This window comes from Lissotriton vulgaris, chromosome 9 (assembly GCF_964263255.1).
Source record: "Lissotriton vulgaris chromosome 9, aLisVul1.2, whole genome shotgun sequence".
NCBI classification, from domain to species: domain Eukaryota; kingdom Metazoa; phylum Chordata; class Amphibia; order Caudata; family Salamandridae; genus Lissotriton; species Lissotriton vulgaris.
The window spans coordinates 541,767,642-541,791,115 of NC_141697.1; the positions used below are offsets into that span (position 1 = coordinate 541,767,642).

General features: G+C 43.6%; 15 non-coding genes across 15 annotated transcripts; all 15 read right to left on the reverse strand.

The window, feature by feature from the left end:
• Window positions 1-303: 303 nt before the first annotated feature.
• TRNAG-CCC (transfer RNA glycine (anticodon CCC)) lies at window positions 304-375 on the reverse strand. Its single transcript has one exon. It is a non-coding gene; the product is annotated as a tRNA-Gly (tRNA).
• A 1,533-nt stretch (window positions 376-1,908) lies between these two features.
• Window positions 1,909-1,980, reverse strand: TRNAG-UCC (transfer RNA glycine (anticodon UCC)). Its single transcript has one exon. It is a non-coding gene; the product is annotated as a tRNA-Gly (tRNA).
• A 1,511-nt stretch (window positions 1,981-3,491) lies between these two features.
• On the reverse strand, window positions 3,492-3,563 carry TRNAG-CCC (transfer RNA glycine (anticodon CCC)). Its single transcript has one exon. It is a non-coding gene; the product is annotated as a tRNA-Gly (tRNA).
• A 1,533-nt stretch (window positions 3,564-5,096) lies between these two features.
• On the reverse strand, window positions 5,097-5,168 carry TRNAG-UCC (transfer RNA glycine (anticodon UCC)). Its single transcript has one exon. It is a non-coding gene; the product is annotated as a tRNA-Gly (tRNA).
• A 1,513-nt stretch (window positions 5,169-6,681) lies between these two features.
• On the reverse strand, window positions 6,682-6,753 carry TRNAG-CCC (transfer RNA glycine (anticodon CCC)). Its single transcript has one exon. It is a non-coding gene; the product is annotated as a tRNA-Gly (tRNA).
• A 1,534-nt stretch (window positions 6,754-8,287) lies between these two features.
• Window positions 8,288-8,359, reverse strand: TRNAG-UCC (transfer RNA glycine (anticodon UCC)). Its single transcript has one exon. It is a non-coding gene; the product is annotated as a tRNA-Gly (tRNA).
• Window positions 8,360-9,871: 1,512 nt separating this feature from the next.
• On the reverse strand, window positions 9,872-9,943 carry TRNAG-CCC (transfer RNA glycine (anticodon CCC)). Its single transcript has one exon. It is a non-coding gene; the product is annotated as a tRNA-Gly (tRNA).
• Window positions 9,944-11,476: 1,533 nt separating this feature from the next.
• On the reverse strand, window positions 11,477-11,548 carry TRNAG-UCC (transfer RNA glycine (anticodon UCC)). The gene has a single exon. It is a non-coding gene; the product is annotated as a tRNA-Gly (tRNA).
• A 1,502-nt stretch (window positions 11,549-13,050) lies between these two features.
• TRNAG-CCC (transfer RNA glycine (anticodon CCC)) lies at window positions 13,051-13,122 on the reverse strand. Its single transcript has one exon. It is a non-coding gene; the product is annotated as a tRNA-Gly (tRNA).
• Window positions 13,123-14,651: 1,529 nt separating this feature from the next.
• TRNAG-UCC (transfer RNA glycine (anticodon UCC)) lies at window positions 14,652-14,723 on the reverse strand. Its single transcript has one exon. It is a non-coding gene; the product is annotated as a tRNA-Gly (tRNA).
• A 1,512-nt stretch (window positions 14,724-16,235) lies between these two features.
• Window positions 16,236-16,307, reverse strand: TRNAG-CCC (transfer RNA glycine (anticodon CCC)). Its single transcript has one exon. It is a non-coding gene; the product is annotated as a tRNA-Gly (tRNA).
• Window positions 16,308-18,455: 2,148 nt separating this feature from the next.
• TRNAM-CAU (transfer RNA methionine (anticodon CAU)) lies at window positions 18,456-18,527 on the reverse strand. The gene has a single exon. It is a non-coding gene; the product is annotated as a tRNA-Met (tRNA).
• An 894-nt stretch (window positions 18,528-19,421) lies between these two features.
• TRNAG-CCC (transfer RNA glycine (anticodon CCC)) lies at window positions 19,422-19,493 on the reverse strand. The gene has a single exon. It is a non-coding gene; the product is annotated as a tRNA-Gly (tRNA).
• Window positions 19,494-21,022: 1,529 nt separating this feature from the next.
• Window positions 21,023-21,094, reverse strand: TRNAG-UCC (transfer RNA glycine (anticodon UCC)). Its single transcript has one exon. It is a non-coding gene; the product is annotated as a tRNA-Gly (tRNA).
• A 1,522-nt stretch (window positions 21,095-22,616) lies between these two features.
• TRNAG-CCC (transfer RNA glycine (anticodon CCC)) lies at window positions 22,617-22,688 on the reverse strand. The gene has a single exon. It is a non-coding gene; the product is annotated as a tRNA-Gly (tRNA).
• Between the last annotated feature and the right edge of the window lie 786 nt (window positions 22,689-23,474).

A 23,474-nucleotide genomic window follows, 5' to 3' on the forward strand; every position in this document is an offset into this window, starting at 1 on the left:
TATTGCCTAGAAATGCTTTTTAACATAGAGATGCTGGAGTTACAATGTCTGGTCGGGCCTCAGCCCTTCCATTGTTTGCCCACTGTAACAAATTTATTACCAGCACATGTGTGTTGTGACTCTGCTTTATGAAACTCATCATATATCAGGACAATGTATGTAGCAGAAGGTGCGATTGAGATGTTTGCCCACGTATTTGTTTATTTTTTTATATATGGCTGATTAATCTGTTCGTGAAATTTCCATTTTGTGACATGTTGCATTACAATATATCCTGCTTGCAGAATATATAAGTATTTTCAGTGCGTTGGCCGGGAATCGAACCCGGGTCAACTGCTTGGGAAGCAGCTATGCTCACCACTATACCACCAACGCCCTCTGATGTGTTAGCTCTCGGTTCTAAATATTACGTTGCAGAAATCAATGACTATCTTGCACCAGCTTCAATGGTGCATTTGGTTTAGATACCAACATGAGAAGCAGTAGAACGTTTTTTGCAGAGGGTAAGGAACTGGGGATTGAAACCAAGGACAAAGTTGTGCAGAAGAGAAGAAATGAAAAGCAACAGTACAAATAGTAGAAATGAGCATATATAGGCAGCATGGGAAGCAAAGCAGGGAAGAGAAAGAGAACATTCCATGAAATGCCCAGGAGATAGATAAGAGCAGAACAAAAAGGGAAGAATGAAATTCAAAGCATGCCCAGAAAGTTGTGTGAAGCTCCCACCAGTCAGTCATTTATGGTTATAATTGTGTGTCTTTACTTTCAAAGTACAGGGTTGTACCTTTCACGATCACTCTTGTATTACACAGACACGAATAGTTGAGAAGTCTTTTCTCACATAGCTGGCACAAGCTTGCACTTTTCCTTTCTGGCTATGTGGAAATGACAGCTTGGTCCTTGGAAGGAAAATCAAGCAAAATTAGCAGAGGATGGTTTCGATCCATCGACCTCTGGGTTATGGGCCCAGCACGCTTTCGCTGCGCCACTCTGCTCCTTTGTGAAAGTGTTCACTTTATGCAGATGAGGAGGCATTCAGAGAAGTGACGTGGGATTGGTCGGGCTCTCACCTCATTTGCCTAAGTATATCGCAAGGCATGCTGGGTGCAGAAAATCTTTATCTTCCCCTCTCACAATCAGTCACAACTGAAAGTCCAGACCCTCTTAGGCACTAGCCGTTTCAGGCCTTTAACAAGACAACAGCTCTCCGACGCTCTCTGTCTCTCTCTCTCTCTGTGATCCTAGTGCTTGCATGCTCAGTATTTGGCTTTTCCTGGGAGCCAGAGATCTACCCGGTGAGGGCTTGCCGGTATAAGGCTTTAGAGCGTTTGGGAGCGTTCGGTACATGAGAGGACGTTGGACTGGAAGCTATGCAAATTTGAAGCATCCAAACTTCCTGCTGCAGTCGGAGGCTCTTTCCATGGACATCTGCCTTTTGGATTCCTCTAAACTTGCCCTCTGATGAAACATTTTGTGAGCTGCAGTTACCTCCGACGGCTACAAGGTGGTGCTACATTCAGGTGAGGGCACAAGTATGCACAAAATGTTGGGGACTTTTGCCAGATTTATTGCTGGATCTTGCATATTTTTTTCAGAGGCTAAATATTGCCTAGGAAATGCTTTTTAACATAGAGATGCTGGAGTTAAAATGTCTGGTCGGGCCTCAGCCCTTTCATTGTCTGCCCACTGTAACATATTTTTTTACCAGTACATGTGAGTGGTGACTCTGCTTTATGAAACTTATCATATATTAGGACAATGAATATAGCAGAAGGGGCGATCGAAATGCTTGCCTACATATTTGTTTATTTTTTATATAATGGCTGAATAACCTCTTAATTATATTACCATTTTGTGAAATGTTGCTTTAAAATATATCCTGCTTGCAGAATATATAAGTATTTGTACTGCGTTGGCCGGGAATCGAACCCGGGTCAACTGCTTGGAAGGCAGCTATGCTCACCACTATACCACCAACGCCCTCTGATCTTTGCGCTCTCGGTTCTAAACATTAGGACCCTGAGTTCAATGACTATCATGCACCAGCTTCAATGGTGCATTTGGTTTAGATACCAACATGAAAAGCAATAGAAAGTTTTTGTAGAGGGTAAGGAACTGGGATTGAAACCAAGGACAAAGCTGTGCAGAAGAGAAGAATGGAAAGCAGCAATACAAATAATAGATATGAACACATAGAGGCAGCATGGGAAGCAAAGCAGGGAAGAGAAATAGAGAACATTCCATGAAATACCCAGGAGATAGATAAGAGCAGAACAAAAAAGGGAAGAATGAAATTCAAAGCCTCCACATAAAAGTGTTTGAAGGTCCCACCAGTCATTCATGCTTATTATTGTGTGCCTTTACTTTCAAAGTACAGTGTGGAGCTTTTGACGATCCCTCTCTTGTATTTCAGCAGACACAGATAGTTGAGAAGTCTTTTCTCACATAGCTGGCACAAGCTTGCGCTTTTCCTTGCTGGTAGCGTGGAAATGACAGCTTGGTCCTTGGAAGTAAAATCAAGCAAAATTAGCAGAGGATGGTTTCGATCCATCGACCTCTGGGTTATGGGCCCAGCACGCTTCCGCTGCGCCACTCTGCTCCGTTGTGAAAGTGTTCTTTTTATGCAGATAAGGAGCATTAGGCAGAGTAGCATGGGATTGGTCTGGCTCTCACCTCATTTGCATAAGTATATCCCAAGGCATGCTGGGTGCAGAAAAACTTCATCTTCCCCTCTCACAATCAGTCATAACTGAAAGTCAGACACTCTTAGGCACTAGCCGTTTCAGGCCTTTATCAAGACAGTAGCTCTTGAACCATCTCTCTCTCGCTCTGTGATCCTAGCACTAGCATGCTCAGGATTTGGCTTTACCTTGGAGCCAGAGATATACCCGGTGAGGGCTTGCCCGGTGTGAGGCTTTTGAGCGTTTGGGAGCGTTCGGGACGTGACTGGACGTTGGACAGGAAACTATGCGAATATGAAGCCTCCAACATTCCTGCTTCAGTGAGTGGTTCTTTCCATGGACATCTGACTCTTGGATTCCTCTCAACTTGCCTTCTGATAAAACATTTTGTGAGCAGCAGTTTCCTTCGACAGCTACAAGGTGGCGCTACATTCAGGTGAGAGCACAAGTATGCACAAAATGTTAGGGACTTTTGCCAGATTTATCGGTGGATCTTGCATATTTTTTCAGAGGCTAGATATTGCCTAGAAATGCTTTTTAACATAGAGATGCTGGAGTTACAATGTCTGGTCGGGCCTCAGCCCTTCCATTGTTTGCCCACTGTAACAAATTTATTACCAGTGTGACTCTGCTTTATGAAACTCATCATATATTAGGACAATGTATGTAGCAGAAGGTGCGATTGAGATGTTTGCCCACGTATTTGTTTATTTTTTTATATATGGCTGATTAATCTGTTCGTGAAATTTCCATTTTGTGACATGTTGCATTACAATATATCCTGCTTGCAGAATATATAAGTATTTTCAGTGCGTTGGCCGGGAATCGAACCCGGGTCAACTGCTTGGGAAGCAGCTATGCTCACCACTATACCACCAACGCCCTCTGATGTGTTAGCTCTCGGTTCTAAATATTACGTTGCAGAAATCAATGACTATCTTGCACCAGCTTCAATGGTGCATTTGGTTTAGATACCAACATGAGAAGCAGTAGAACGTTTTTTGCAGAGGGTAAGGAACTGGGGATTGAAACCAAGGACAAAGTTGTGCAGAAGAGAAGAAATGAAAAGCAACAGTACAAATAGTAGAAATGAGCATATATAGGCAGCATGGGAAGCAAAGCAGGGAAGAGAAAGAGAACATTCCATGAAATGCCCAGGAGATAGATAAGAGCAGAACAAAAAGGGAAGAATGAAATTCAAAGCATGCCCAGAAAGTTGTGTGAAGCTCCCACCAGTCAGTCATTTATGGTTATAATTGTGTGTCTTTACTTTCAAAGTACAGGGTTGTACCTTTCACGATCACTCTTGTATTACACAGACACGAATAGTTGAGAAGTCTTTTCTCACATAGCTGGCACAAGCTTGCACTTTTCCTTTCTGGCTATGTGGAAATGACAGCTTGGTCCTTGGAAGGAAAATCAAGCAAAATTAGCAGAGGATGGTTTCGATCCATCGACCTCTGGGTTATGGGCCCAGCACGCTTTCGCTGCGCCACTCTGCTCCTTTGTGAAAGTGTTCTCTTTATGCAGATGAGGAGGCATTCAGAGAAGTGACGTGGGATTGGTCGGGCTCTCACCTCATTTGCCTAAGTATATCGCAAGGCATGCTGGGTGCAGAAAATCTTTATCTTCCCCTCTCACAATCAGTCACAACTGAAAGTCCAGACCCTCTTAGGCACTAGCCGTTTCAGGCCTTTAACAAGACAACAGCTCTCCGACGCTCTCTGTCTCTCTCTCTCTCTGTGATCCTAGTGCTTGCATGCTCAGTATTTGGCTTTTCCTGGGAGCCAGAGATCTACCCGGTGAGGGCTTGCCGGTATAAGGCTTTAGAGCGTTTGGGAGCGTTCGGTACATGAGAGGACGTTGGACTGGAAGCTATGCAAATTTGAAGCATCCAAACTTCCTGCTGCAGTCGGAGGCTCTTTCCATGGACATCTGCCTTTTGGATTCCTCTAAACTTGCCCTCTGATGAAACATTTTGTGAGCTGCAGTTACCTCCGACGGCTACAAGGTGGTGCTACATTCAGGTGAGGGCACAAGTATGCACAAAATGTTGGGGACTTTTGCCAGATTTATTGCTGGACCTTGCATATTTTTTTCAGAGGCTAAATATTGCCTAGGAAATGCTTTTTAACATAGAGATGCTGGAGTTAAAATGTCTGGTCGGGCCTCAGCCCTTTCATTGTCTGCCCACTGTAACATATTTTTTTACCAGTACATGTGAGTGGTGACTCTGCTTTATGAAACTTATCATATATTAGGACAATGAATATAGCAGAAGGGGCGATCGAAATGCTTGCCTACATATTTGTTTATTTTTTATATAATGGCTGATTAACCTCTTAATTATATTACCATTTTGTGAAATGTTGCTTTAAAATATATCCTGCTTGCAGAATATATAAGTATTTGTACTGCGTTGGCCGGGAATCGAACCCGGGTCAACTGCTTGGAAGGCAGCTATGCTCACCACTATACCACCAACGCCCTCTGATCTTTGCGCTCTCGGTTCTAAACATTAGGACCCTGAGTTCAATGACTATCATGCACCAGCTTCAATGGTGCATTTGGTTTAGATACCAACATGAAAAGCAATAGAAAGTTTTTGTAGAGGGTAAGGAACTGGGATTGAAACCAAGGACAAAGCTGTGCAGAAGAGAAGAATGGAAAGCAGCAATACAAATAATAGATATGAACACATAGAGGCAGCATGGGAAGCAAAGCAGGGAAGAGAAATAGAAAAACATTCCATGAAATGCCCAGGAGATAGATAAGAGCAGAACAAAAAAGGGAAGAATGAAATTCAAAGCCTCCACATAAAAGTGTTTGAAGGTCCCACCAGTCATTCATGCTTATTATTGTGTGCCTTTACTTTCAAAGTACAGTGTGGAGCTTTTGACGATCCCTCTCTTGTATTTCAGCAGACACAGATAGTTGAGAAGTCTTTTCTCACATAGCTGGCACAAGCTTGCGCTTTTCCTTGCTGGTAGCGTGGAAATGACAGCTTGGTCCTTGGAAGTAAAATCAAGCAAAATTAGCAGAGGATGGTTTCGATCCATCGACCTCTGGGTTATGGGCCCAGCACGCTTCCGCTGCGCCACTCTGCTCCGTTGTGAAAGTGTTCTTTTTATGCAGATAAGGAGCATTAGGCAGAGTAGCATGGGATTGGTCTGGCTCTCACCTCATTTGCATAAGTATATCCCAAGGCATGCTGGGTGCAGAAAAACTTCATCTTCCCCTCTCACAATCAGTCATAACTGAAAGTCAGACACTCTTAGGCACTAGCCGTTTCAGGCCTTTATCAAGACAGTAGCTCTTGAACCATCTCTCTCTCGCTCTGTGATCCTAGCACTAGCATGCTCAGGATTTGGCTTTACCTTGGAGCCAGAGATATACCCGGTGAGGGCTTGCCCGGTGTGAGGCTTTTGAGCGTTTGGGAGCGTTGTGGACGTTGGACAGGAAACTATGCGAATATGAAGCCTCCAACATTCCTGCTTCAGTGAGTGGTTCTTTCCATGGACATCTGACTCTTGGATTCCTCTCAACTTGCCTTCTGATAAAACATTTTGTGAGCAGCAGTTTCCTTCGACAGCTACAAGGTGGCGCTACATTCAGGTGAGAGCACAAGTATGCACAAAATGTTAGGGACTTTTGCCAGATTTATCGGTGGATCTTGCATATTTTTTCAGAGGCTAGATATTGCCTAGAAATGCTTTTTAACATAGAGATGCTGGAGTTACAATGTCTGGTCGGGCCTCAGCCCTTCCATTGTTTGCCCACTGTAACAAATTTATTACCAGCACATGTGTGTTGTGACTCTGCTTTATGAAACTTATCATATATTAGGACAATGTATGTAGCAGAAGGTGCGATTGAGATGTTTGCCCACGTATTTGTTTATTTTTTTATATATGGCTGATTAATCTGTTCGTGAAATTTCCATTTTGTGACATGTTGCATTACAATATATCCTGCTTGCAGAATATATAAGTATTTTCAGTGCGTTGGCCGGGAATCGAACCCGGGTCAACTGCTTGGGAAGCAGCTATGCTCACCACTATACCACCAACGCCCTCTGATGTGTTAGCTCTCGGTTCTAAATATTACGTTGCAGAAATCAATGACTATCTTGCACCAGCTTCAATGGTGCATTTGGTTTAGATACCAACATGAGAAGCAGTAGAACGTTTTTTGCAGAGGGTAAGGAACTGGGGATTGAAACCAAGGACAAAGTTGTGCAGAAGAGAAGAAATGAAAAGCAACAGTACAAATAGTAGAAATGAGCATATATAGGCAGCATGGGAAGCAAAGCAGGGAAGAGAAAGAGAACATTCCATGAAATGCCCAGGAGATAGATAAGAGCAGAACAAAAAGGGAAGAATGAAATTCAAAGCATGCCCAGAAAGTTGTGTGAAGCTCCCACCAGTCAGTCATTTATGGTTATAATTGTGTGTCTTTACTTTCAAAGTACAGGGTTGTACCTTTCACGATCACTCTTGTATTACACAGACACGAATAGTTGAGAAGTCTTTTCTCACATAGCTGGCACAAGCTTGCACTTTTCCTTTCTGGCTATGTGGAAATGACAGCTTGGTCCTTGGAAGGAAAATCAAGCAAAATTAGCAGAGGATGGTTTCGATCCATCGACCTCTGGGTTATGGGCCCAGCACGCTTCCGCTGCGCCACTCTGCTCCTTTGTGAAAGTGTTCTCTTTATGCAGATGAGGAGGCATTCAGAGAAGTGACGTGGGATTGGTCGGGCTCTCACCTCATTTGCCTAAGTATATCGCAAGGCATGCTGGGTGCAGAAAATCTTTATCTTCCCCTCTCACAATCAGTCACAACTGAAAGTCCAGACCCTCTTAGGCACTAGCCGTTTCAGGCCTTTAACAAGACAACAGCTCTCCGACGCTCTCTGTCTCTCTCTCTCTCTGTGATCCTAGTGCTTGCATGCTCAGTATTTGGCTTTACCTGGGAGCCAGAGATCTACCCGGTGAGGGCTTGCCGGGTATAAGGCTTTAGAGCGTTTGGGAGCATTCGGTACATGAGAGGACGTTGGACTGGAAGCTATGCAAATTTGAAGCATCCAAACTTCCTGCTGCAGTCGGAGGCTCTTTCCATGGACATCTGCCTTTTGGATTCCTCTAAACTTGCCCTCTGATGAAACATTTTGTGAGCTGCAGTTACCTCCGACGGCTACAAGGTGGTGCTACATTCAGGTGAGGGCACAAGTATGCACAAAATGTTGGGGACTTTTGCCAGATTTATTGCTGGATCTTGCATATTTTTTTCAGAGGCTAAATATTGCCTAGGAAATGCTTTTTAACATAGAGATGCTGGAGTTAAAATGTCTGGTCGGGCCTCAGCCCTTTCATTGTCTGCCCACTGTAACATATTTTTTTACCAGTACATGTGAGTGGTGACTCTGCTTTATGAAACTTATCATATATTAGGACAATGAATATAGCAGAAGGGGCGATCGAAATGCTTGCCTACATATTTGTTTATTTTTTATATAATGGCTGATTAACCTCTTAATTATATTACCATTTTGTGAAATGTTGCTTTAAAATATATCCTGCTTGCAGAATATATAAGTATTTGTACTGCGTTGGCCGGGAATCGAACCCGGGTCAACTGCTTGGAAGGCAGCTATGCTCACCACTATACCACCAACGCCCTCTGATCTTTGCGCTCTCGGTTCTAAACATTAGGACCCTGAGTTCAATGACTATCATGCACCAGCTTCAATGGTGCATTTGGTTTAGATACCAACATGAAAAGCAATAGAGAGTTTTTGTAGAGGGTAAGGAACTGGGATTGAAACCAAGGACAAAGCTGTGCAGAAGAGAAGAATGGAAAGCAGCAATACAAATAATAGATATGAACACATAGAGGCAGCATGGGAAGCAAAGCAGGGAAGAGAAATAGAGAACATTCCATGAAATACCCAGGAGATAGATAAGAGCAGAACAAAAAAGGGAAGAATGAAATTCAAAGCCTCCACATAAAAGTGTTTGAAGGTCCCACCAGTCATTCATGCTTATTATTGTGTGCCTTTACTTTCAAAGTACAGTGTGGAGCTTTTGACGATCCCTCTCTTGTATTTCAGCAGACACAGATAGTTGAGAAGTCTTTTCTCACATAGCTGGCACAAGCTTGCGCTTTTCCTTGCTGGTAGCGTGGAAATGACAGCTTGGTCCTTGGAAGTAAAATCAAGCAAAATTAGCAGAGGATGGTTTCGATCCATCGACCTCTGGGTTATGGGCCCAGCACGCTTCCGCTGCGCCACTCTGCTCCGTTGTGAAAGTGTTCTTTTTATGCAGATAAGGAGCATTAGGCAGAGTAGCATGGGATTGGTCTGGCTCTCACCTCATTTGCATAAGTATATCCCAAGGCATGCTGGGTGCAGAAAAACTTCATCTTCCCCTCTCACAATCAGTCATAACTGAAAGTCAGACACTCTTAGGCACTAGCCGTTTCAGGCCTTTATCAAGACAGTAGCTCTTGAACCATCTCTCTCTCGCTCTGTGATCCTAGCACTAGCATGCTCAGGATTTGGCTTTACCTTGGAGCCAGAGATATACCCGGTGAGGGCTTGCCCGGTGTGAGGCTTTTGAGCGTTTGGGAGCGTTCTGGACGTTGGACAGGAAACTATGCGAATATGAAGCCTCCAACATTCCTGCTTCAGTGAGTGGTTCTTTCCATGGACATCTGACTCTTGGATTCCTCTCAACTTGCCTTCTGATAAAACATTTTGTGAGCAGCAGTTTCCTTCGACAGCTACAAGGTGGCGCTACATTCAGGTGAGAGCACAAGTATGCACAAAATGTTAGGGACTTTTGCCGGATTTATCGGTGGATCTTGCATATTTTTTCAGAGGCTAGATATTGCCTAGAAATGCTTTTTAACATAGAGATGCTGGAGTTACAATGTCTGGTCGGGCCTCAGCCCTTACATTGTTTGCCCACTGTAACAAATTTATTACCAGCACATGTGTGTTGTGACTCTGCTTTATGAAACTCATCATATATCAGGACAATGTATGTAGCAGAAGGTGCGATTGAGATGTTTGCCCACGTATTTGTTTATTTTTTTATATATGGCTGATTAATCTGTTCGTGAAATTTCCATTTTGTGACATGTTGCATTACAATATATCCTGCTTGCAGAATATATAAGTATTTTCAGTGCGTTGGCCGGGAATCGAACCCGGGTCAACTGCTTGGGAAGCAGCTATGCTCACCACTATACCACCAACGCCCTCTGATGTGTTAGCTCTCGGTTCTAAATATTACGTTGCAGAAATCAATGACTATCTTGCACCAGCTTCAATGGTGCATTTGGTTTAGATACCAACATGAGAAGCAGTAGAACGTTTTTTGCAGAGGGTAAGGAACTGGGGATTGAAACCAAGGACAAAGTTGTGCAGAAGAGAAGAAATGAAAAGCAACAGTACAAATAGTAGAAATGAGCATATATAGGCAGCATGGGAAGCAAAGCAGGGAAGAGAAAGAGAACATTCCATGAAATGCCCAGGAGATAGATAAGAGCAGAACAAAAAGGGAAGAATGAAATTCAAAGCATGCCCAGAAAGTTGTGTGAAGCTCCCACCAGTCAGTCATTTATGGTTATAATTGTGTGTCTTTACTTTCAAAGTACAGGGTTGTACCTTTCACGATCACTCTTGTATTACACAGACACGAATAGTTGAGAAGTCTTTTCTCACATAGCTGGCACAAGCTTGCACTTTTCCTTTCTGGCTATGTGGAAATGACAGCTTGGTCCTTGGAAGGAAAATCAAGCAAAATTAGCAGAGGATGGTTTCGATCCATCGACCTCTGGGTTATGGGCCCAGCACGCTTCCGCTGCGCCACTCTGCTCCTTTGTGAAAGTGTTCTCTTTATGCAGATGAGGAGGCATTCAGAGAAGTGACGTGGGATTGGTCGGGCTCTCACCTCATTTGCCTAAGTATATCGCAAGGCATGCTGGGTGCAGAAAATCTTTATCTTCCCCTCTCACAATCAGTCACAACTGAAAGTCCAGACCCTCTTAGGCACTAGCCGTTTCAGGCCTTTAACAAGACAACAGCTCTCCGACGCTCTCTGTCTCTCTCTCTCTCTGTGATCCTAGTGCTTGCATGCTCAGTATTTGGCTTTTCCTGGGAGCCAGAGATCTACCCGGTGAGGGCTTGCCGGTATAAGGCTTTAGAGCGTTTGGGAGCGTTCGGTACATGAGAGGACGTTGGACTGGAAGCTATGCAAATTTGAAGCATCCAAACTTCCTGCTGCAGTCGGAGGCTCTTTCCATGGACATCTGCCTTTTGGATTCCTCTAAACTTGCCCTCTGATGAAACATTTTGTGAGCTGCAGTTACCTCCGACGGCTACAAGGTGGTGCTACATTCAGGTGAGGGCACAAGTATGCACAAAATGTTGGGGACTTTTGCCAGATTTATTGCTGGATCTTGCATATTTTTTTCAGAGGCTAAATATTGCCTAGGAAATGCTTTTTAACATAGAGATGCTGGAGTTAAAATGTCTGGTCGGGCCTCAGCCCTTTCATTGTCTGCCCACTGTAACATATTTTTTTACCAGTACATGTGAGTGGTGACTCTGCTTTATGAAACTTATCATATATTAGGACAATGAATATAGCAGAAGGGGCGATCGAAATGCTTGCCTACATATTTGTTTATTTTTTATATAATGGCTGAATAACCTCTTAATTATATTACCATTTTGTGAAATGTTGCTTTAAAATATATCCTGCTTGCAGAATATATAAGTATTTGTACTGCGTTGGCCGGGAATCGAACCCGGGTCAACTGCTTGGAAGGCAGCTATGCTCACCACTATACCACCAACGCCCTCTGATCTTTGCGCTCTCGGTTCTAAACATTAGGACCCTGAGTTCAATGACTATCATGCACCAGCTTCAATGGTGCATTTGGTTTAGATACCAACATGAAAAGCAATAGAAAGTTTTTGTAGAGGGTAAGGAACTGGGATTGAAACCAAGGACAAAGCTGTGCAGAAGAGAAGAATGGAAAGCAGCAATACAAATAATAGATATGAACACATAGAGGCAGCATGGGAAGCAAAGCAGGGAAGAGAAATAGAGAACATTCCATGAAATACCCAGGAGATAGATAAGAGCAGAACAAAAAAGGGAAGAATGAAATTCAAAGCCTCCACATAAAAGTGTTTGAAGGTCCCACCAGTCATTCATGCTTATTATTGTGTGCCTTTACTTTCAAAGTACAGTGTGGAGCTTTTGACGATCCCTCTCTTGTATTTCAGCAGACACAGATAGTTGAGAAGTCTTTTCTCACATAGCTGGCACAAGCTTGCGCTTTTCCTTGCTGGTAGCGTGGAAATGACAGCTTGGTCCTTGGAAGTAAAATCAAGCAAAATTAGCAGAGGATGGTTTCGATCCATCGACCTCTGGGTTATGGGCCCAGCACGCTTCCGCTGCGCCACTCTGCTCCGTTGTGAAAGTGTTCTTTTTATGCAGATAAGGAGCATTAGGCAGAGTAGCATGGGATTGGTCTGGCTCTCACCTCATTTGCATAAGTATATCCCAAGGCATGCTGGGTGCAGAAAAACTTCATCTTCCCCTCTCACAATCAGTCATAACTGAAAGTCAGACACTCTTAGGCACTAGCCGTTTCAGGCCTTTATCAAGACAGTAGCTCTTGAACCATCTCTCTCTCGCTCTGTGATCCTAGCACTAGCATGCTCAGGATTTGGCTTTACCTTGGAGCCAGAGATATACCCGGTGAGGGCGAGGCTTTTGAGCGTTCGGGACGTGAGTGGACGTTGGACAGGAAACTATGCGAATATGAAGCCTCCAACATTCCTGCTTCAGTGAGTGGTTCTTTCCATGGACATCTGACTCTTGGATTCCTCTCAACTTGCCTTCTGATAAAACATTTTGTGAGCAGCAGTTTCCTTCGACAGCTACAAGGTGGCGCTACATTCAGGTGAGAGCACAAGTATGCACAAAATGTTAGGGACTTTTGCCAGATTTATCGGTGGATCTTGCATATTTTTTTCAGAGGCTAGATATTGCCTAGAAATGCTTTTTAACATAGAGATGCTGGAGTTACAATGTCTGGTCGGGCCTCAGCCCTTCCATTGTTTGCCCACTGTAACAAATTTATTACCAGCACATGTGTGTTGTGACTCTGCTTTATGAAACTTATCATATATTAGGACAATGTATGTAGCAGAAGGTGCGATTGAGATGTTTGCCCACGTATTTGTTTATTTTTTTATATATGGCTGATTAATCTGTTCGTGAAATTTCCATTTTGTGACATGTTGCATTACAATATATCCTGCTTGCAGAATATATAAGTATTTTCAGTGCGTTGGCCGGGAATCGAACCCGGGTCAACTGCTTGGGAAGCAGCTATGCTCACCACTATACCACCAACGCCCTCTGATGTGTTAGCTCTCGGTTCTAAATATTACGTTGCAGAAATCAATGACTATCTTGCACCAGCTTCAATGGTGCATTTGGTTTAGATACCAACATGAGAAGCAATAGAACGTTTTTTGCAGAGGGTAAGGAACTGGGGATTGAAACCAAGGACAAAGCTGTGCAGAAGAGAAGAAATGAAAAGCAACAGTACAAATAGTAGAAATGAGCATATATAGGCAGCATGGGAAGCAAAGCAGGGAAGAGAAAGAGAACATTCCATGAAATGCCCAGGAGATAGATAAGAGCAGAACAAAAAGGGAAGAATGAAATTCAAAGCATGCCCAGAAAGTTGTGTGAAGCTCCCACCAGTCATTTATGGTTATAATTGTGTGTCTTTACTTTCAAAGTACAGGGTTGTACCTTTCACGATCACTCTTGTATTACACAGACACGAATAGTTGAGAAGTCTTTTCTCACATAGCTGGCACAAGCTTGCACTTTTCCTTTCTGGCTATGTGGAAATGACAGCTTGGTCCTTGGAAGGAAAATCAAGCAAAATTAGCAGAGGATGGTTTCGATCCATCGACCTCTGGGTTATGGGCCCAGCACGCTTCCGCTGCGCCACTCTGCTCCTTTGTGAAAGTGTTCTCTTTATGCAGATGAGGAGGCATTCAGAGAAGTGACGTGGGATTGGTCGGGCTCTCACCTCATTTGCCTAAGTATATCGCAAGGCATGCTGGGTGCAGAAAATCTTTATCTTCCCCTCTCACAATCAGTCACAACTGAAAGTCCAGACCCTCTTAGGCACTAGCCGTTTCAGGCCTTTAACAAGACAACAGCTCTCCGACGCTCTCTGTCTCTCTCTCTCTCTGTGATCCTAGTGCTTGCATGCTCAGTATTTGGCTTTTCCTGGGAGCCAGAGATCTACCCGGTGAGGGCTTGCCGGTATAAGGCTTTAGAGCGTTTGGGAGCGTTCGGTACATGAGAGGACGTTGGACTGGAAGCTATGCAAATTTGAAGCATCCAAACTTCCTGCTGCAGTCGGAGGCTCTTTCCATGGACATCTGCCTTTTGGATTCCTCTAAACTTGCCCTCTGATGAAACATTTTGTGAGCTGCAGTTACCTCCGACGGCTACAAGGTGGTGCTACATTCAGGTGAGGGCACAAGTATGCACAAAATGTTGGGGACTTTTGCCAGATTTATTGCTGGATCTTGCATATTTTTTTCAGAGGCTAAATATTGCCTAGGAAATGCTTTTTAACATAGAGATGCTGGAGTTAAAATGTCTGGTCGGGCCTCAGCCCTTTCATTGTCTGCCCACTGTAACATATTTTTTTACCAGTACATGTGAGTGGTGACTCTGCTTTATGAAACTTATCATATATTAGGACAATGAATATAGCAGAAGGGGCGATCGAAATGCTTGCCTACATATTTGTTTATTTTTTATATAATGGCTGATTAACCTCTTAATTATATTACCATTTTGTGAAATGTTGCTTTAAAATATATCCTGCTTGCAGAATATATAAGTATTTGTACTGCGTTGGCCGGGAATCGAACCCGGGTCAACTGCTTGGAAGGCAGCTATGCTCACCACTATACCACCAACGCCCTCTGATCTTTGCGCTCTCGGTTCTAAACATTAGGACCCTGAGTTCAATGACTATCATGCACCAGCTTCAATGGTGCATTTGGTTTAGATACCAACATGAAAAGCAATAGAAAGTTTTTGTAGTGTGTAAGGAACTGGGATTGAAACCAAGGACAAAGCTGTGCAGAAGAGAAGAATGGAAAGCAGCAATACAAATAATAGATATGAACACATAGAGGCAGCATGGGAAGCAAAGCAGGGAAGAGAAATAGAGAACATTCCATGAAATGCCCAGGAGATAGATAAGAGCAGAACAAAAAAGGGAAGAATGAAATTCAAAGCCTCCACATAAAAGTGTTTGAAGGTCCCACCAGTCATTCATGCTTATTATTGTGTGCCTTTACTTTCAAAGTACAGTATGGAGCTTTTGACGATCCCTCTCTTGTATTTCAGCAGACACAGATAGTTGAGAAGTCTTTTCTCACATAGCTGGCACAAGCTTGCGCTTTTCCTTGCTGGTAGCGTGGAAATGACAGCTTGGTCCTTGGAAGTAAAATCAAGCAAAATTAGCAGAGGATGGTTTCGATCCATCGACCTCTGGGTTATGGGCCCAGCACGCTTCCGCTGCGCCACTCTGCTCCGTTGTGAAAGTGTTCTTTTTATGCAGATAAGGAGCATTAGGCAGAGTAGCATGGGATTGGTCTGGCTCTCACCTCATTTGCATAAGTATATCCCAAGGCATGCTGGGTGCAGAAAAACTTCATCTTCCCCTCTCACAATCAGTCATAACTGAAAGTCAGACACTCTTAGGCACTAGCCGTTTCAGGCCTTTATCAAGACAGTAGCTCTTGAACCATCTCTCTCTCGCTCTGTGATCCTAGCACTAGCATGCTCAGGATTTGGCTTTACCTTGGAGCCAGAGATATACCCGGTGAGGGCTTGCCCGGTGTGAGGCTTTTGAGCGTTTGGGAGCGTTGTGGACGTTGGACAGGAAACTATGCGAATATGAAGCCTCCAACATTCCTGCTTCAGTGAGTGGTTCTTTCCATGGACATCTGACTCTTGGATTCCTCTCAACTTGCCTTCTGATAAAACATTTTGTGAGCAGCAGTTTCCTTCGACAGCTACAAGGTGGCGCTACATTCAGGTGAGAGCACAAGTATGCACAAAATGTTAGGGACTTTTGCCAGATTTATCGGTGGATCTTGCATATTTTTTCAGAGGCTAGATATTGCCTAGAAATGCTTTTTAACATAGAGATGCTGGAGTTACAATGTCTGGTCGGGCCTCAGCCCTTCCATTGTTTGCCCACTGTAACAAATTTATTACCAGCACATGTGTGTTGTGACTCTGCTTTATGAAACTTATCATATATTAGGACAATGTATGTAGCAGAAGGTGCGATTGAGATGTTTGCCCACGTATTTGTTTATTTTTTTATATATGGCTGATTAATCTGTTCGTGAAATTTCCATTTTGTGACATGTTGCATTACAATATATCCTGCTTGCAGAATATATAAGTATTTTCAGTGCGTTGGCCGGGAATCGAACCCGGGTCAACTGCTTGGGAAGCAGCTATGCTCACCACTATACCACCAACGCCCTCTGATGTGTTAGCTCTCGGTTCTAAATATTACGTTGCAGAAATCAATGACTATCTTGCACCAGCTTCAATGGTGCATTTGGTTTAGATACCAACATGAGAAGCAATAGAACGTTTTTTGCAGAGGGTAAGGAACTGGGGATTGAAACCAAGGACAAAGCTGTGCAGAAGAGAAGAAATGAAAAGCAACAGTACAAATAGTAGAAATGAGCATATATAGGCAGCATGGGAAGCAAAGCAGGGAAGAGAAAGAGAACATTCCATGAAATGCCCAGGAGATAGATAAGAGCAGAACAAAAAGGGAAGAATGAAATTCAAAGCATGCCCAGAAAGTTGTGTGAAGCTCCCACCAGTCATTTATGGTTATAATTGTGTGTCTTTACTTTCAAAGTACAGGGTTGTACCTTTCACGATCACTCTTGTATTACACAGACACGAATAGTTGAGAAGTCTTTTCTCACATAGCTGGCACAAGCTTGCACTTTTCCTTTCTGGCTATGTGGAAATGACAGCTTGGTCCTTGGAAGGAAAATCAAGCAAAATTAGCAGAGGATGGTTTCGATCCATCGACCTCTGGGTTATGGGCCCAGCACGCTTCCGCTGCGCCACTCTGCTCCTTTGTGAAAGTGTTCTCTTTATGCAGATGAGGAGGCATTCAGAGAAGTGACGTGGGATTGGTCGGGCTCTCACCTCATTTGCCTAAGTATATCGCAAGGCATGCTGGGTGCAGAAAATCTTTATCTTCCCCTCTCACAATCAGTCACAACTGAAAGTCCAGACCCTCTTAGGCACTAGCCGTTTCAGGCCTTTAACAAGACAACAGCTCTCCGACGCTCTCTGTCTCTCTCTCTCTCTGTGATCCTAGTGCTTGCATGCTCAGTATTTGGCTTTTCCTGGGAGCCAGAGATCTACCCGGTGAGGGCTTGCCGGTATAAGGCTTTAGAGCGTTTGGGAGCGTTCGGTACATGAGAGGACGTTGGACTGGAAGCTATGCAAATTTGAAGCATCCAAACTTCCTGCTGCAGTCGGAGGCTCTTTCCATGGACATCTGCCTTTTGGATTCCTCTAAACTTGCCCTCTGATGAAACATTTTGTGAGCTGCAGTTACCTCCGACGGCTACAAGGTGGTGCTACATTCAGGTGAGGGCACAAGTATGCACAAAATGTTGGGGACTTTTGCCAGATTTATTGCTGGATCTTGCATATTTTTTTCAGAGGCTAAATATTGCCTAGGAAATGCTTTTTAACATAGAGATGCTGGAGTTAAAATGTCTGGTCGGGCCTCAGCCCTTTCATTGTCTGCCCACTGTAACATATTTTTTTACCAGTACATGTGAGTGGTGACTCTGCTTTATGAAACTTATCATATATTAGGACAATGAATATAGCAGAAGGGGCGATCGAAATGCTTGCCTACATATTTGTTTATTTTTTATATAATGGCTGATTAACCTCTTAATTATATTACCATTTTGTGAAATGTTGCTTTAAAATATATCCTGCTTGCAGAATATATAAGTATTTGTACTGCGTTGGCCGGGAATCGAACCCCGGTCAACTGCTTGGAAGGCAGCTATGCTCACCACTATACCACCAACGCCCTCTGATCTTTGCGCTCTCGGTTCTAAACATTAGGATCCTGAGTTCAATGACTATCATGCACCAGCTTCAATGGTGCATTTGGTTTAGATACCAACATGAAAAGCAATAGAAAGTTTTTGTAGAGGGTAAGGAACTGGGATTGAAACCAAGGACAAAGCTGTGCAGAAGAGAAGAATGGAAAGCAGCAATACAAATAATAGATATGAACACATAGAGGCAGCATGGGAAGCAAAGCAGGGAAGAGAAATAGAGAACATTCCATGAAATGCCCAGGAGATAGATAAGAGCAGAACAAAAAAGGGAAGAATGAAATTCAAAGCCTCCACATAAAAGTGTTTGAAGGTCCCACCAGTCATTCATGCTTATTATTGTGTGCCTTTACTTTCAAAGTACAGTGTGGAGCTTTTGACGATCCCTCTCTTGTATTTCAGCAGACACAGATAGTTGAGAAGTCTTTTCTCACATAGCTGGCACAAGCTTGCGCTTTTCCTTGCTGGTAGCGTGGAAATGACAGCTTGGTCCTTGGAAGTAAAATCAAGCAAAATTAGCAGAGGATGGTTTCGATCCATCGACCTCTGGGTTATGGGCCCAGCACGCTTCCACTGCGCCACTCTGCTCCGTTGTGAAAGTGTTCTTTTTATGCAGATAAGGAGCATTAGGCAGAGTAGCATGGGCTTGGTCTGGCTCTCACCTCATTTGCATAAGTATATCCCAAGGCATGCTGGGTGCAGAAAAACTTCATCTTCCCCTCTCACAATCAGTCATAACTGAAAGTCAGACACTCTTAGGCACTAGCCGTTTCAGGCCTTTATCAAGACAGTAGCTCTTGAACCATCTCTCTCTCGCTCTGTGATCCTAGCACTAGCATGCTCAGGATTTGGCTTTACCTTGGAGCCAGAGATATACCCGGTGAGGGCTTGCCCGGTGTGAGGCTTTTGAGCGTTTGGGAGCGTTGTGGACGTTGGACAGGAAACTATGCGAATATGAAGCCTCCAACATTCCTGCTTCAGTGAGTGGTTCTTTCCATGGACATCTGACTCTTGGATTCCTCTCAACTTGCCTTCTGATAAAACATTTTGTGAGCAGCAGTTTCCTTCGACAGCTACAAGGTGGCGCTACATTCAGGTGAGAGCACAAGTATGCACAAAATGTTAGGGACTTTTGCCAGATTTATCGGTGGATCTTGCATATTTTTTTCAGAGGCTAGATATTGCCTAGAAATGCTTTTTAACATAGAGATGCTGGAGTTACAATGTCTGGTCGGGCCTCAGCCCTTCCATTGTTTGCCCACTGTAACAAATTTATTACCAGCACATGTGTGTTGTGACTCTGCTTTATGAAACTTATCATATATTAGGACAATGTATGTAGCAGAAGGTGCGATTGAGATGTTTGCCCACGTATTTGTTTATTTTTTTATATATGGCTGATTAATCTGTTTGTGAAATTTCCATTTTGTGACATGTTGCAGTACAATATATCCTGCTTGCAGAATATATAAGTATTTTCAGTGCATTGGCCGGGAATCGAACCCGGGTCAACTGCTTGGGAAGCAGCTATGCTCACCACTATACCACCAACGCCCTCTGATGTGTTAGCTCTCGGTTCTAAATATTACGTTGCAGAAATCAATGACTATCTTGCACCAGCTTCAATGGTGCATTTGGTTTAGATACCAACATGAGAAGCAATAGAACGTTTTTTGCAGAGGGTAAGGAACTGGGGATTGAAACCAAGGACAAAGCTGTGCAGAAGAGAAGAAATGAAAAGCAACAGTACAAATAGTAGAAATGAGCATATATAGGCAGCATGGGAAGCAAAGCAGGGAAGAGAAAGAGAACATTCCATGAAATGCCCAGGAGATAGATAAGAGCAGAACAAAAAGGGAAGAATGAAATTCAAAGCATGCCCAGAAAGTTGTGTGAAGCTCCCACCAGTCATTTATGGTTATAATTGTGTGTCTTTACTTTCAAAGTACAGGGTTGTACCTTTCACGATCACTCTTGTATTACACAGACACGAATAGTTGAGAAGTCTTTTCTCACATAGCTGGCACAAGCTTGCACTTTTCCTTTCTGGCTATGTGGAAATGACAGCTTGGTCCTTGGAAGGAAAATCAAGCAAAATTAGCAGAGGATGGTTTCGATCCATCGACCTCTGGGTTATGGGCCCAGCACGCTTCCGCTGCGCCACTCTGCTCCTTTGTGAAAGTGTTCTCTTTATGCAGATGAGGAGGCATTCAGAGAAGTGACGTGGGATTGGTCGGGCTCTCACCTCATTTGCCTAAGTATATCGCAAGGCATGCTGGGTGCAGAAAATCTTTATCTTCCCCTCTCACAATCAGTCACAACTGAAAGTCCAGACCCTCTTAGGCACTAGCCGTTTCAGGCCTTTAACAAGACAACAGCTCTCCGACGCTCTCTGTCTCTCTCTCTCTCTGTGATCCTAGTGCTTGCATGCTCAGTATTTGGCTTTTCCTGGGAGCCAGAGATCTACCCGGTGAGGGCTTGCCGGTATAAGGCTTTAGAGCGTTTGGGAGCGTTCGGTACATGAGAGGACGTTGGACTGGAAGCTATGCAAATTTGAAGCATCCAAACTTCCTGCTGCAGTCGGAGGCTCTTTCCATGGACATCTGCCTTTTGGATTCCTCTAAACTTGCCCTCTGATGAAACATTTTGTGAGCTGCAGTTACCTCCGACGGCTACAAGGTGGTGCTACATTCAGGTGAGGGCACAAGTATGCACAAAATGTTGGGGACTTTTGCCAGATTTATTGCTGGATCTTGCATATTTTTTTCAGAGGCTAAATATTGCCTAGGAAATGCTTTTTAACATAGAGATGCTGGAGTTAAAATGTCTGGTTGGGCCTCAGCCCTTTCATTGTCTGCCCACTGTAACATATTTTTTTACCAGTACATGTGAGTGGTGACTCTGCTTTATGAAACTTATCATATATTAGGACAATGAATATAGCAGAAGGGGCGATCGAAATGCTTGCCTACATATTTGTTTATTTTTTATATAATGGCTGATTAACCTCTTAATTATATTACCATTTTGTGAAATGTTGCTTTAAAATATATCCTGCTTGCAGAATATATAAGTATTTGTACTGCGTTGGCCGGGAATCGAACCCGGGTCAACTGCTTGGAAGGCAGCTATGCTCACCACTATACCACCAACGCCCTCTGATCTTTGCGCTCTCGGTTCTAAACATTAGGACCCTGAGTTCAATGACTATCATGCACCAGCTTCAATGGTGCATTTGGTTTAGATACCAACATGAAAAGCAATAGAAAGTTTTTGTAGAGGGTAAGGAACTGGGATTGAAACCAAGGACAAAGCTGTGCAGAAGAGAAGAATGGAAAGCAGCAATACAAATAATAGATATGAACACATAGAGGCAGCATGGGAAGCAAAGCAGGGAAGAGAAATAGAGAACATTCCATGAAATGCCCAGGAGATAGATAAGAGCAGAACAAAAAAGGGAAGAATGAAATTCAAAGCCTCCACATAAAAGTGTTTGAAGGTCCCACCAGTCATTCATGCTTATTATTGTGTGCCTTTACTTTCAAAGTACAGTATGGAGCTTTTGACGATCCCTCTCTTGTATTTCAGCAGACACAGATAGTTGAGAAGTCTTTTCTCACATAGCTGGCACAAGCTTGCGCTTTTCCTTGCTGGTAGCGTGGAAATGACAGCTTGGTCCTTGGAAGTAAAATCAAGCAAAATTAGCAGAGGATGGTTTCGATCCATCGACCTCTGGGTTATGGGCCCAGCACGCTTCCGCTGCGCCACTCTGCTCCGTTGTGAAAGTGTTCTTTTTATGCAGATAAGGAGCATTAGGCAGAGTAGCATGGGATTGGTCTGGCTCTCACCTCATTTGCATAAGTATATCCCAAGGCATGCTGGGTGCAGAAAAACTTCATCTTCCCCTCTCACAATCAGTCATAACTGAAAGTCAGACACTCTTAGGCACTAGCCGTTTCAGGCCTTTATCAAGACAGTAGCTCTTGAACCATCTCTCTCTCGCTCTGTGATCCTAGCACTAGCATGCTCAGGATTTGGCTTTACCTTGGAGCCAGAGATATACCCGGTGAGGGCTTGCCCGGTGTGAGGCTTTTGAGCGTTTGGGAGCGTTCGGGACGTGAGTGGACGTTGGACAGGAAACTATGCGAATATGAAGCCTCCAACATTCCTGCTTCAGTGAGTGGTTCTTTCCATGGACATCTGACTCTTGGATTCCTCTCAACTTGCCTTCTGATAAAACATTTTGTGAGCAGCAGTTTCCTTCGACAGCTACAAGGTGGCGCTACATTCAGGTGAGAGCACAAGTATGCACAAAATGTTAGGGACTTTTGCCAGATTTATCGGTGGATCTTGCATATTTTTTCAGAGGCTAGATATTGCCTAGAAATGCTTTTTAACATAGAGATGCTGGAGTTACAATGTCTGGTCGGGCCTCAGCCCTTCCATTGTTTGCCCACTGTAACAAATTTATTACCAGCACATGTGTGTTGTGACTCTGCTTTATGAAACTTATCATATATTAGGACAATGTATGTAGCAGAAGGTGTGATTGAGATGTTTGCCCACGTATTTGTTTATTTTTTTATATATGGCTGATTAATCTGTTCGTGAAATTTCCATTTTGTGACATGTTGCATTACAATATATCCTGCTTGCAGAATATATAAGTATTTTCAGTGCGTTGGCCGGGAATCGAACCCGGGTCAACTGCTTGGGAAGCAGCTATGCTCACCACTATACCACCAACGCCCTCTGATGTGTTAGCTCTCGGTTCTAAATATTACGTTGCAGAAATCAATGACTATCTTGCACCAGCTTCAATGGTGCATTTGGTTTAGATACCAACATGAGAAGCAGTAGAACGTTTTTTGCAGAGGGTAAGGAACTGGGGATTGAAACCAAGGACAAAGTTGTGCAGAAGAGAAGAAATGAAAAGCAACAGTACAAATAGTAGAAATGAGCATATATAGGCAGCATGGGAAGCAAAGCAGGGAAGAGAAAGAGAACATTCCATGAAATGCCCAGGAGATAGATAAGAGCAGAACAAAAAGGGAAGAATGAAATTCAAAGCATGCCCAGAAAGTTGTGTGAAGCTCCCACCAGTCATTTATGGTTATAATTGTGTGTCTTTACTTTCAAAGTACAGGGTTGTACCTTTTCACGATCACTCTTGTATTACACAGACACGAATAGTTGAGAAGTCTTTTCTCACATAGCTGGCACAAGCTTGCACTTTTCCTTTCTGGCTATGTGGAAATGACAGCTTGGTCCTTGGAAGGAAAATCAAGCAAAATTAGCAGAGGATGGTTTCGATCCATCGACCTCTGGGTTATGGGCCCAGCACGCTTCCGCTGCGCCACTCTGCTCCTTTGTGAAAGTGTTCTCTTTATGCAGATGAGGAGGCATTCAGAGAAGTGACGTGGGATTGGTCGGGCTCTCACCTCATTTGCCTAAGTATATCGCAAGGCATGCTGGGTGCAGAAAATCTTTATCTTCCCCTCTCACAATCAGTCACAACTGAAAGTCCAGACCCTC